Raw genomic sequence first — 12,071 nt, forward strand, 5'->3', positions numbered from 1 at the left:
AACATACATATATATGATTAATTTTAGACCATATTCTATTTGGTTCCATGACCATGGGTGAAACGTTTGAGCAGATTTGGCTATGGAAATAATTTCTTACCTGGTCCACTTTGGATTTTCCTATACCTTCACATTCAATGAAATGTCATCAATGTGTCTCTGATTCCAAATCTAGGTTCTTGTCTAGTTCGTTGATTTACACAAAATCATTGTATCAGCATTTTTAACTAATTGCAAATTCATATTTCTTATTTCTTATCTTCTAAAATCCTTGTTTTCCTGTTTCTCTAGCTTTGTAGATGACAGATTGTGAGTTTTAGCCTCATAATCATGTTAGCCAATTCTTGTAATAAATCTAAATGCCTACATACAAAGACACAGACACAGACACACACACACGCACACACACACCTCATTTCTTTGGAGAAATTTGATTAATGCATATTGTAAAGTAGTTGGTGAAAATAAGTAAGTTAATTGGTGTAGGGAAATATCACAATGAAATGTTATAATTAATATACACTAATAAAAAAGAAAATATGAATAAAAATAAGTAACCATATCATTGTTTCTAAGGGTAGTTTAGATATGCCATTCACTGGAAAGTCTCTTCTATCTAATACGCTTTGTTGTATGTAGCCTTTAGTATATTGAGGTATGATCCTTATATTCCTAGGTTATTCAGAGCTTTTGTCATGAAGGGATATTGCATTTTGTGAAAGGCTTTTTCTATATCTATTGAAATGATCCTGCAGTTTTGTTCTTGACTCTTTTTATATGCTACATTATGTTTATTGAGTTGCATATGTTAAACCATCCTTGCATTTCTGGAATGAAACCACCTTCACCATAGCATGACCTTTTTAGTGCATTGTTAATTTGGTTTCAAGTGAATAGGTTGATAATTTTCTTTTATTTGTTGTCTCCTTATCTATTTTTGATATCAGGTCAATATTGGCTTTGTAGAATCAGCTTGGTAGCACTCTTTACCTTTCTATTTTATGGAATAGTTGGAGGCGCATCGTTAGTTCTTTTCTAAAGGTCTGGTAGAATTCAGCAGGGAATATGTCAAGTCGAGAGTTTTCTTTGTTACTACCTATTCATCTGATAGGGGATTAATATCCAGAATGAGAGTATTTCTTTCCTTCCAAGACAACTATTCGTTACACTTCTCAAGAGAGTTTCCACTAACTCAAGAGGACTTTTAGCAATGGACAGAGAACAGAAACAAAAACAGACAAAAACCAAACCCAGTCAAAACAAAATAATAACAACCACACCAATGATTCACTGGGCTTTCAGGTTTAAATAGCAGTTGCATGCTATGTTTTTGAGGACACTGTGTTGCCAAAGAAGCTGCATGGAAAGCCTGCAGGAGTATTTGGTTGCTGACTTCTGCAGTGAGGAGTGTGGTAAAGCCACACATGTCCAGATGGAACTAAAAAAATAATGGACCAATGGGCCACCCCCTTGGTCCATGGGAGACCATGGAAATCAGTTGACAAGGATCTCCTTCTAGAGAGCTTTGCCAGGGGCTTCCTGACTGAGGGAGAAAGTTGCTGACTCTGCCCTGGGATGGGACCCCTCAGAAGGATTTATCACCAGTATACCATAGCTGTTTGTCCTCCCCTGGGAGAGTTTTTTTTTTTTTTTAATTGCTGTGCTAGGGATTTAACCCAGGTCCTTGCATATGGTAGGCAAGCACCCTATCACTTGAGTCATGCCTCCACCCTGCCCCCCTTGGTAATTGAAGTTTCTATTGCTACTCTACATTTGCTTTGATGGTAGACTTCTTACACCTGGTAGAGAACACTGTGTGTCATGTGGAGACCATGAGCCTGATGGTGAAAGCATTAGCCACGTGACATATGGGACTCATCTTCCTTGGGCAGGATGGATTAGTTCTTTATGTGAGAGAAAATGTTGGCACAGATATTGAGATGGTCAGAAGGTCAACGAAGCCTGAAATCTCTAGCTGGCCAAAGGATCACTGATTCTTCCAAGGTATTGAATGGAATATAAGATATTTAGTGGGGTACATGAATACCCAGAATCTAAGTCTGACCATATAACTTACATTTTGGCTAAGGAAATATGTGTACAATTTCTAGAGAGCATCTGTAAGGGTAAGAATATGTACTTCCTTTCTCCTTTCTCCTTTCCCTTCCATCCTGGCTGGAATTCTCTAGTTAATCATGTTGGTCTATGAAGATGAGGAAACCCACAAGAAGTGACAAAGCCACAGATGGAATTTGAGAATAATTCTTAAATGACAACATCTTTGGCTTTCTATCTGTCTGCCTCTCTCTTTCTCTGTCTCCTGCCACCATCCCCACTTCCACATTGGAAGGTAAAACAGTGCGAGATAAATTAGAGCCCCTTGGGGAAGGCATGGGTGAGGTTAGTGGACAATGCAGTGGGAAGACTAGTTTATGTGCCAAGAGACTTGGTATCAGATGTAGCTGTGATCCAACTGGCTCTGTAAACTCAGGAAGGACACACAGTCACCCCAGCCTCAGTGTCCTCATTTGTATGATGAGGTTGAGGATCAAAAATCTTCAGAATCCTTCTAGCTCTCAAATCCTATCTTAACATTAACAAAATAATATTAATTTTTCAGTTTCATAATCTGCAATTATACATTCTCGTCTCCAACTCCATCTGCTTGCTGAACTCAGGAATGTAAGCCATTAAACTTGGAATAAAAGCACTCAGAAGTTAAGTTTGCTTTTTTTTTATGAAATAAAATTAAAGCGCCAGGAGTGTTTTGTCAGTTCAAATTAACATTTGGACACAGGAAAGCCCTGATGTGTGTGCAGGGGCAGGCAGCAAGAGGTCTTTTCACTCTACTGCTGGGCTCACTTTTTTCTCAGAATTAGGAAAAAAGGAAAGTCATGCTTTGAAACAAATGAGATTTTCTTTTTCTAGTCCAAAATTGTTTGGAGAATATTTTAATTTCCCACCCATTTTTCTAAATAAAGTGAACCACAGGTGTCTGCTGCCCCTATGGTTCTGTCATGGCACTGAGATTTTCAAGTAGCCAGTTCTGGGCTGGCTGTTTACTTGGAGGAGGAATCAGCTCAAGCAGGGGTTCTCTGATCGAGTTATTTCTAGATGTATCCAGGCTTCTAATTCCAACCATGTAACTTTAAGATCTGTGTTTTCCTGGGCTGGCAATGTCTTCTGTGAAATCCTATAACATCTCTATGGAACAATATCTTGATGGGCAAGGGTTTCTTTCATAAAATCATAACTCAGGGTAGGCTACATTTAATGTGACTTGAAAAAAACCTCAGGGTTGTCTTACAATGTAGATTTTCCTTAGATGTGTGAACTGGGAAAGATGAGTTGCTTGTATAATGCAAATGAGTTCCCTACACTGGGTAATGTCATCCTCTAAGTTAGAGCAATTTACCCAAATCCTTAGTTTTTTTTGTCACATTTTAAAACAGTTGGAAACAATCTAACAGCAATATAGTCATTCATTTTGTTTTCATTCTACAAGCAAACCTTTCACTAGATAATGAGTTAAGAATATTAACAAAACCAAATAAGGACTGGCGGAGTGGCTCAAGTGTAGAGGACCTGCCTAGCAAGCATGAGGCCCTGACTTCAAACCCCAGTGCTGCCAAAAATATAAAATAAATAAATAAATAAAAATAAAAAACAATAAATCATTGTTAAAAAAAAAAACCCAAAACAATAACAAAAACCAAATGAGGTCTCTGTCCATTTGGGCACTGATTTTCCCCAAAGCCAAATTCCCGTGCCTGACCATGAAGACTGTAAGGGCAAGGAGGAGACAGTGATTCAGGCAGAGGAATGGCAAGACTTTCCATTACTGCTTCCTGTCTTTTCAGAGATAATATACAGGCTGCATAGGGTAATGTCTGTGGGTCATGGTCCTCCAAAAGTGGTCCCTGGACCTGCAGCACCAGCATTTTCTGGAGACAGAAGGTTTTGGATAAAGACAGAAAATTTGGGGTCCCACACTCAGCCCATCAACTCAGAAACACCCATCTGATTCTCACAAGCCCTCCCCATGACTTTAAAGTGTGCTCTAGTTTGAGTTTGAGACCCACTGGTCTAGAGTTAGGATTGGCACGCTATGACCTGGAGCAAAATCTGCAGTTTTCACAAATAAATTGTGATTGGAACACAATTCATTTACATATTGTATAGAGTTGCAACAGAGACCATCTGATTCACAATGCCTGAAGTATTTGCTCTCTGGCCTTGACGGGAAACAACTGACAGCCCTGACCTCATGCAGAGGAGGAGGAGGTGAGAAGCCAGCCTCTGAATGCTGCAGTGCTCCAGTGTATGCCACCTAGGTGTGTAATCATGGGGGAATTACTCAGCCTGTCAGTGTTGCCATGTATTCATCCACAGTGTGACAACAAAACTTCTGATCACAGTCAGTGAACGTGAGAGGTCAACAGGTTAAGATAGTAAAACTTTTATAAACAGAGCCTGGCATGGGAAGTACTCCATGCATTAGATGTCAGTATATGAAAGACACTTTGAGCCAGGAAAGGTGGCACACACCTGTAACCCCAGCACTTGGGAGGTAGAGGCAGCTTGAGTCCAAGCCTAGCCTGGGCTACATAGTAAGACCTTGTTTTAAGAATAAAACAGAACAAAATGACACTTTTTAAGACACTCAACTGGGATGGCCACGGGCCTCCTGTCTCTATAACTTCATTGGTGCTGTCACCTGCCATATGTGGATGAATCTTACATTGTAACCCCACACCCCAGGAGGCTCTAGGGAAGGAAGTGGAGGACAATCTGGCTCACTCAGAAATTACAGTGATGTTCAATGTGGTAGAGGATGGATGTAAAGCAGAATTTTCTGGGAGCAAAGAACCTATAAGCCATTTCCTCGTCTGTTCAACGTCCTGACAGAATTCTGTGGGGTAAGTGGAATGACAGCATTTCCTAGTGACTGGTGAAGCTGAACTAAATATTACTTTAGTTCTTAAGCTGGCACGGTCAGCTGGAGGAACTGGGGACTTGGGATATGTGAAGTTTGAACAATAGCATGCTTTGGTGCTGCTCAGTGGGCCTCTCACTCATAACCCATAGAAGGTCCTTTGGCCCTCCCACAAAGCTGTGAAAGATTATCCCAGCAGAGAAAAACAGAGGTGTGTGGGGGGAGAAGGGGGAATGGAGAACTGTTATAAATAGAGTCCCTAAAGAAATAAATTTGACGATAAACTTTTGCAGAGGATATTACTGATAAGCAAAATACTTATCAATAGAAGTTGATAAAAGTTGATAGTTTAGGCTGGAGGCATGACTGAAGTGGTAGAGCACCTGCCTAGTAAGTTTGAGACCTTGAGTTCAAATCCCAGTACCACCAAAAAAAAAAGTTGATAGTTTAGTGAATCTTTGAGCAAGATAAGAAAATAGTAAGAATTTCTTGTGATTATGTAAGGCTTTTAACAGACTGCATGTCTCTCAGCACTGCCTGGCTGAGATGAGTTGCTGTACAGGACCCTGAGAACAAGAATTCCAAAAACTTAGCAAGAGAGAAGGAAATACTGTTGGGCTCTGTTGGGTTAGTTCTTCCTTAGGACTATGCACACTTTAGAGACGGAAGATTCTGTACCGACAATCAGAAGTTAGTCGTTGCTTACAACCTGTGTGTCAGACCCTCCTTGGAGCTTCTGTGACATCAGAGGTCCAGCCCCAATGTTCTGGAGACTCTGGTTCACTAGGTGCAGGGCAGCCTTGGCTTGTGTTTGTTGAAAAATTTCCCAGATATTTCTGATCAGTCATTCTGGTTAATGTTTATCACCATTTCCTCTGACTGGAGATTAACACGGAATTCCATGCAAGCTTATTAAAGTTTGCTATGCTGAAACTTGTACAGAAAGTTTGGCACAATGGAAAGAGTATGGAGTTAGGAGTTGGAACCTAACTACTTCTGAGTTCCTCTGGCTATAAGTTTCTGATTGACTTGACAGAGGTCTGTTCTCTTTGAACCACATGTTCAAATTCTAAAATGGTTTTGCTCATGGCTGTTGGCTGTTGACATTACTGCATCACTTTGTCTCTTGGAGACTTCAACACTGATACACAGCTAAGATGCTGGCCTATGTTCTGAGACTCATTTGTCCTTACCTTTAAAATCATCAACTCTTCCTTTTCGCTCCCATTGCCATGGACCCAACTGGGGCATGAGGCTCCCATTGCAACAATTCCTACATCTCATCTAGTCCTCCAATCCACTGACACCATCATCAATTCATCTAGTCCTCGAATCTATTGACACCATCATCAATTTTGTTCCTGTGCCCTCCTGAGTTAGCTCATGTTGCATGACCATCTCTAAAGTCACTTGCTGGGCTGGGAATGATGGTGAATACCTGTAATCCCAGCTGAAGGTGGAGGTAGGAAGATCTTAGTCCAAGGCTCACCCTATGCAGAAGTGTGAGGCTTGGCCTGAAAACTTGAACTGAAGAAAAGGAGCTAGTTATATGGATGAAGTAGCAGTGTGCTTGCTGATGGCCTAGCAAGTGCAAAGGCCTGAGTAGTTCAAATCCCACTACCACCACCAAAAATAAATTATTTCCTGCAAACTTCTTCAGCATTCCTGCTCCTCTGTTATCTCTGGGTTGGGTTCCATCATCTGCTTTATCTGCTTAGGCTGTTGAAAGGTGCTGGAGAAAATCCCACAAGGATGTGAATGGGGTTCAGTTTGAGCTGATGTCCAGAAGCCTTGCTGACCATTCAGTGTAGCATACAGATTCTAGAGTGCCTCCTCAGTCAGCTTATTTTCCTGATTTCCAATATATTGGTTGTATAGTTTCTCTTTTAACAGTCATACCCACTCCCTGCTCCCCAAGCAAACCAGGCCTCCATCTGTACCAACAAAGAGTCCATTCCTGTCTGTGCCTGGTCTCCCTCTGTTCCTTTCTTTTATGACAATTCTAGGAGGGCCCTGCTCTCTCCAGACACAAACCCAGTGCCTCTTATCTTTCCAAGGCCTTTGTGCTGGGATTATCTTATTTCTCTGCAACACAGAGAATCTCACCCTGTCCGTGGAGGTCTTTCAATCAACACACAAACACGCTTCAAATGACCCACTTTTAAAAATAGTCCTCTGTGTTCATGTCCCTCCAGCTGCTCCCAGTTTCTTTGTTTCTTTTGAGGACAAAACTACTTTAATGAGCTTCCTTTGCTTACTGTCTGCATTTTCTTATTTCCCATTAACTCCCTTTATTGAATTATGAAATCTTTTGAGCATACAGAAAAGGATAATAATCTAATGAGCACCCACCACCTCTGTTTGATCTTTATTTTTCAATATTTGCTTCGTATCTTATTTCTTTTTTTAGTGGGAAAAACAGGATCGCAGATAAAGTGTATCTCTCCACAATCTGCCTTCTGCCCTCCTTCCCCAGAGATGAAACCATGAATCTATATTCATTTTATATTTATCATTTCTGGGCTATTTGACTATTGTGTATGTATCTATAAATTATATGAATAGGGTATTTTGGTTTAAATATTTTCTATAAACTGGCAATAGTGCCTACTGGATGTATTATGGAATGTGCCTTTAGGACACTGCAAGAGTAACCAAAAGTGCCTTCCTAAAGTGATTGCAAGTTATACCTTCAAAGTTCCTCTTGCCAATATTTAATAATAGTTCCTATTGCCAACTTTTCCATTGTTGCCAATCTGATTGATATGAAGCAGTGCCTCCTTGTTCAGTCAAATTTTCATGGTATTAGGAGAGTTGAGTGAAGCTTATGCTTGTTGGCCATTGAGCTTCTTGGTACATTTGAGCATTTTTCTTTTGTTTCTTTCTTTTCCAATGGATTGGTAGGAGTATGAGAATACACTCTGCCCAGCTACTATCTTTTGTTATTTGTATGCACTGAAAATTTCCCTGGGCCATGGCCTGCTTTTAAGCTGTATGTCGTTATATGGAAGTTCTAAACTCTAATGTGTTTTGGTGTATTGATTTTTTTCTTTTATGGCTGGTCTTTGTATCTTATTTTAAGAACTTCTTTCCTACAGAGGTCATATACGTGTTTTCCTAAGTGTTTTAATGTCCTGTTTCTCACTTTTGCTTTAATCTACTTTGAAGGTACTTCTATGAATAGTTTGGGGGAAGTATCCGATTCAACGTTTGTACATTTGGATAGTCGATGGTCTTAGAACCACTATTGAGTCCCTCCTGTCCTCAGCGAGTCACACGTCAGCTCTGTTACATGTCTATGTGTGTCTGCTCATGGGCTGTCTGTTATTTTGTTCTCTTTGTCTATTCCTGAACCAGTATCTCAAAGTCTTACTTCCTATAGCTTTATACAGAATATTGATATGGCTTCTACTTCTTTAACCATTCATGGAATTTTGTTCTGACTTTGTTTACAAATTTTAGTATCTTCTTAAGTTCTATAAAAAGGTGGCTGAGATTTTGATTGGCTCTGTACTGCATTAAAGAATAAACTTGGGGAGCACTTGAGGTTCTCTATACTGAATTATTCTGTACAACAATTTATTTAGGCTGTACTTGGGATCTTTAAATTTAGTTTTGTAAGTTGTCATGAAAAAGAACTTTCAGAACTTTTTTTTGTTCTGAACGTGGATCTGTTGATTTTCCTAAGTATTTTTATTGAAGATCGTTATGTTACTTTTATGAAATAAAAGTTCATTTTCTCTTTTCAATCACAGCTTCAGTGTTGAAAGAGAAGTATCCACAGGAGAGATGGGTGTCTCAATCTTCTCTTTGAATCGAATGCTTCCAAGTTTTCACCATAAGTGTCAAGTTATTGTTGATTTTTTTGTAGTCTATCAAATTAGGTAAATTCCCTTCTGTTACCAGTCAGTTAAGAGATACTTTAAATGATAAATGTATGTTTAATTTTAACAAAGCATATTCTGTGGCTGTTGAATGATGTTTTTCTTCTTTAATCTCTTGATTAGGTGATGTACATTAGCATATGTTTTTAAATTATAAAACATACTTGAACTTTTGAGTCTTGCCTAAGATTTTTTTATTCACTGAACATCTTTCATAAAATAAGCACTAATTATTCATTAACTATTTCTGAGAAGACCATATATGCCTGCTTCTTTCCCTGTTGTACTTGGCACTTACGGGTCAGTTCTTTCACAGTTGCACATTTATTTGGTTCTCATACTTCTTCAGTTTTCTAAAGCTAATTTTTTTCTAGGAAGTTACATATATTGCCAGAAGTTTTTCTGTTTTACTGATACAGCTTTGGTATTGTTGATTCTTTCTGTTGTATCCTTAGAGTATGTATCATTAATATGTGATATTAACTACAGTACTTCCTTTGCTCTGTTCTGACTTGAGTTGGACATTTGGCTTGGTACTGCAGTTATTTCTCAATGTAAGTACATCAGGCTAAATTTCTCTATGAACATTTCTTTCGCTGCAATACGTAGGGTTTACACATGGTATTCTCAACTGATCAGGATGTTGGAAGAAACTGGAGTAAAAGCTGTCCTCATTCCAAAGTAGCAAAGAACTGACTGAATTGTATCTGTGTCCTAGTGCTTTGTGGAAGACCAAATTTAAGGACAACAAAGTAGGATATTTGGCAGAAGAAATCTCTAAACAAATTGCTCGGGGTGCTATATTGCTTTTCTTGATGGTTTATGGTAAAATGCGAGAAGAGAGAAAAATTAAAGATGGAATTTATAATTCAAAGGGAAGCAGAACTTAAAGATTTAGAAATTCCACAGACAGGCCAGGCTGTAAAGAATAAAAAGACCTGTTTAAGAGAAATGCTAAGACTGTGGCCTAGAGAATTTTGATAAGGAGATTAGTATGGCTAAGAGGAAGCCAGACATTGTTTGTCAAGAGAAGAGAATGACTCCGAAGGTATTTCAGAGATTTTTGCAGCTGCTCCACCCGTAACAGAATCAGAGTGCCAGGACCTTGGGGGCAGAGGAAGTCAAGGGACAAGACCAGAGCATCATGGGACCAGAGAGCTGCTTGCTCCAGTCTTCCTGTCTGCATTTCAGCACAGTACTCCTTGGCTGCCCCAGTTGTGGCTCAGGTAGATCCTGATGCAGCTTGGGATGCAATAAGTGATAAACCTTGGCAGCATTTCTGAACTGCCAGTTCAGCAGGTGCACAGAGAACATGGACTGTAGTGGCCTGGTGACCTCCATCCAGATTTCCAAGCAGGTGCTCTACCACTTGAGCCACACTTCTAGTCCTTCATCTACATTTCAAAGGATGCCTCAGAGAGCCTTGGGCCCAGGCAGAGAATTGCCATAGGCAAAGAACTACTGCAGATCCATCAGGGCAAAGCTCAGTGGAGCTGTGGGGCAGGGTGACCCCCTAAGACTCCAAACTAGCCTGGGAGAGCTGTAGACCGTGCGCTGCAACTCTGAGCAATGCAGTGTTGACTGTGCCCAGCTAAACTATGGAGTAACACTGCCAAGAGCCTCAGGGACCTGACCCCTGCCCCAGTGTGTATGGAAGTCAGATTACTTTCAAGCCTCAGGACCTAACTTTGTTTGCCTTTCTGGGTTTTGTCCTGTCACCCCTTTCTTCTGGTTTATTTGGAATGAGAATCTTTATTTTACACCTGTACCACCTTTGTCTTTTGGAACCATAAAACTTTTTTGACTTCACAGGTTCACAGTCAGAGGGAGAATTTGCCTCATGATGACTTGCCCTTGAGTCTCACCTACACCTGATGTAGTTGATACTTAGGTGAGATTTTTGACTTAGACTTTAAGGTTGACTGTGGGACAAGTTAAGACTTTGGGCACAACCAGGATGGAACTAATGTATTTTGTGAGTGAGAAGATTATGGATTTTGAGAGACTGAGGCAGACAGCTATAGTTTGAATGTTTGTGTCCCATCTAAAATTTCTGTTGAAACTTAATCTTTAGTAGAACAATATTAAGAGGAATGGCTGTAGGTGAGAAGACCATGAAGGCTCTGTCCTTATGGGTTATAGCAACATGAAATGGACTAAGATGGTAATTTTTACTATTTTTTGTAATTACTTTTACTACCCTTGATATTTTATTTGGAATTAAAGTCCAAAGTTAGTCAGTAGAAATGCTCTACTCTCTTCTCATCTCCCCACCTTTCTTCTTGGTTTCTCTTCATCCTTCAACTGTCAGTTCAAATGCCCCAATAATGACTCTCCTGACTCCCAGAAGTCACTGTACTTACCAGGGCTTGGCCATTGTCTGTCATTGTACTTACAAGGGCTTATAATTATGGAGCTATGGGACCCATATTGGATACCCACCTTCCGTGGTAGACCGTAACTTTGAAAAGGGAGGGATTGCTGCTGTTGTTCTTTTAATATGCAGCAATTCAGGGTTCAGATAGGGGCTTGTATTAGTCAGCTTTTGTTGTCACTGTGACCATACCCGAGGAAGGATTTATTTTGGCCACAGTTTCAAGGGTTTCAATCCATCATAGTGAGGAGGACACAGTGGAGGAGCAGCTCACATCATGGCAGCCAGGAAGCAGAGAGAATGCCTGCACTTGTAAGCTTCTTTCTTCTTTCCCTTTTATTCTACAAGCCTAATGTATGATGCTGCACACATTCAGGGCAGGTGTTCCTCTCTTAAATAATCCTCTCTGGAAATTTCCTAACAGAAACACCAAGCAAGAAGTGTGCTGTATACTTCTCAATCCAATCAAACTGACAAGATTAACCACCACAGGGCTTCCAGTCATCAACATTTTGGTTCCTTTTTCACTAATATCCTTGGCTCCTGGCTTAAATCCTCAAGGTAACCTAAGAGTATAAGATGGCTCCTGGAATTTCAGTTATCACATCAATTTCCAGGCAGAAATCCAGATACAGGAGATAAGGGCAAGAATGATCATGTGTTGTATTAAATCTTTTAATGGAATCCCACTCATTTTACAACTTTTTAGCCATAACTAGATTTCCTGGCCTCATCTAGCTGAAGAAAGTGTTGTTTTTTGTTTTTGTTTTGAAGCCAAGTAGTTTGCAATTCAAATAAAATCAGGTCTGTGTTATAAAGGATGATGTGTGTGTTGGTGGTTGGGGGGAAGATGAGGCCCTTTCAGGAATAATCACTG

This window comes from Castor canadensis, chromosome 6, assembly GCF_047511655.1.
Source record: "Castor canadensis chromosome 6, mCasCan1.hap1v2, whole genome shotgun sequence".
Lineage (NCBI taxonomy): Eukaryota > Metazoa > Chordata > Mammalia > Rodentia > Castoridae > Castor > Castor canadensis.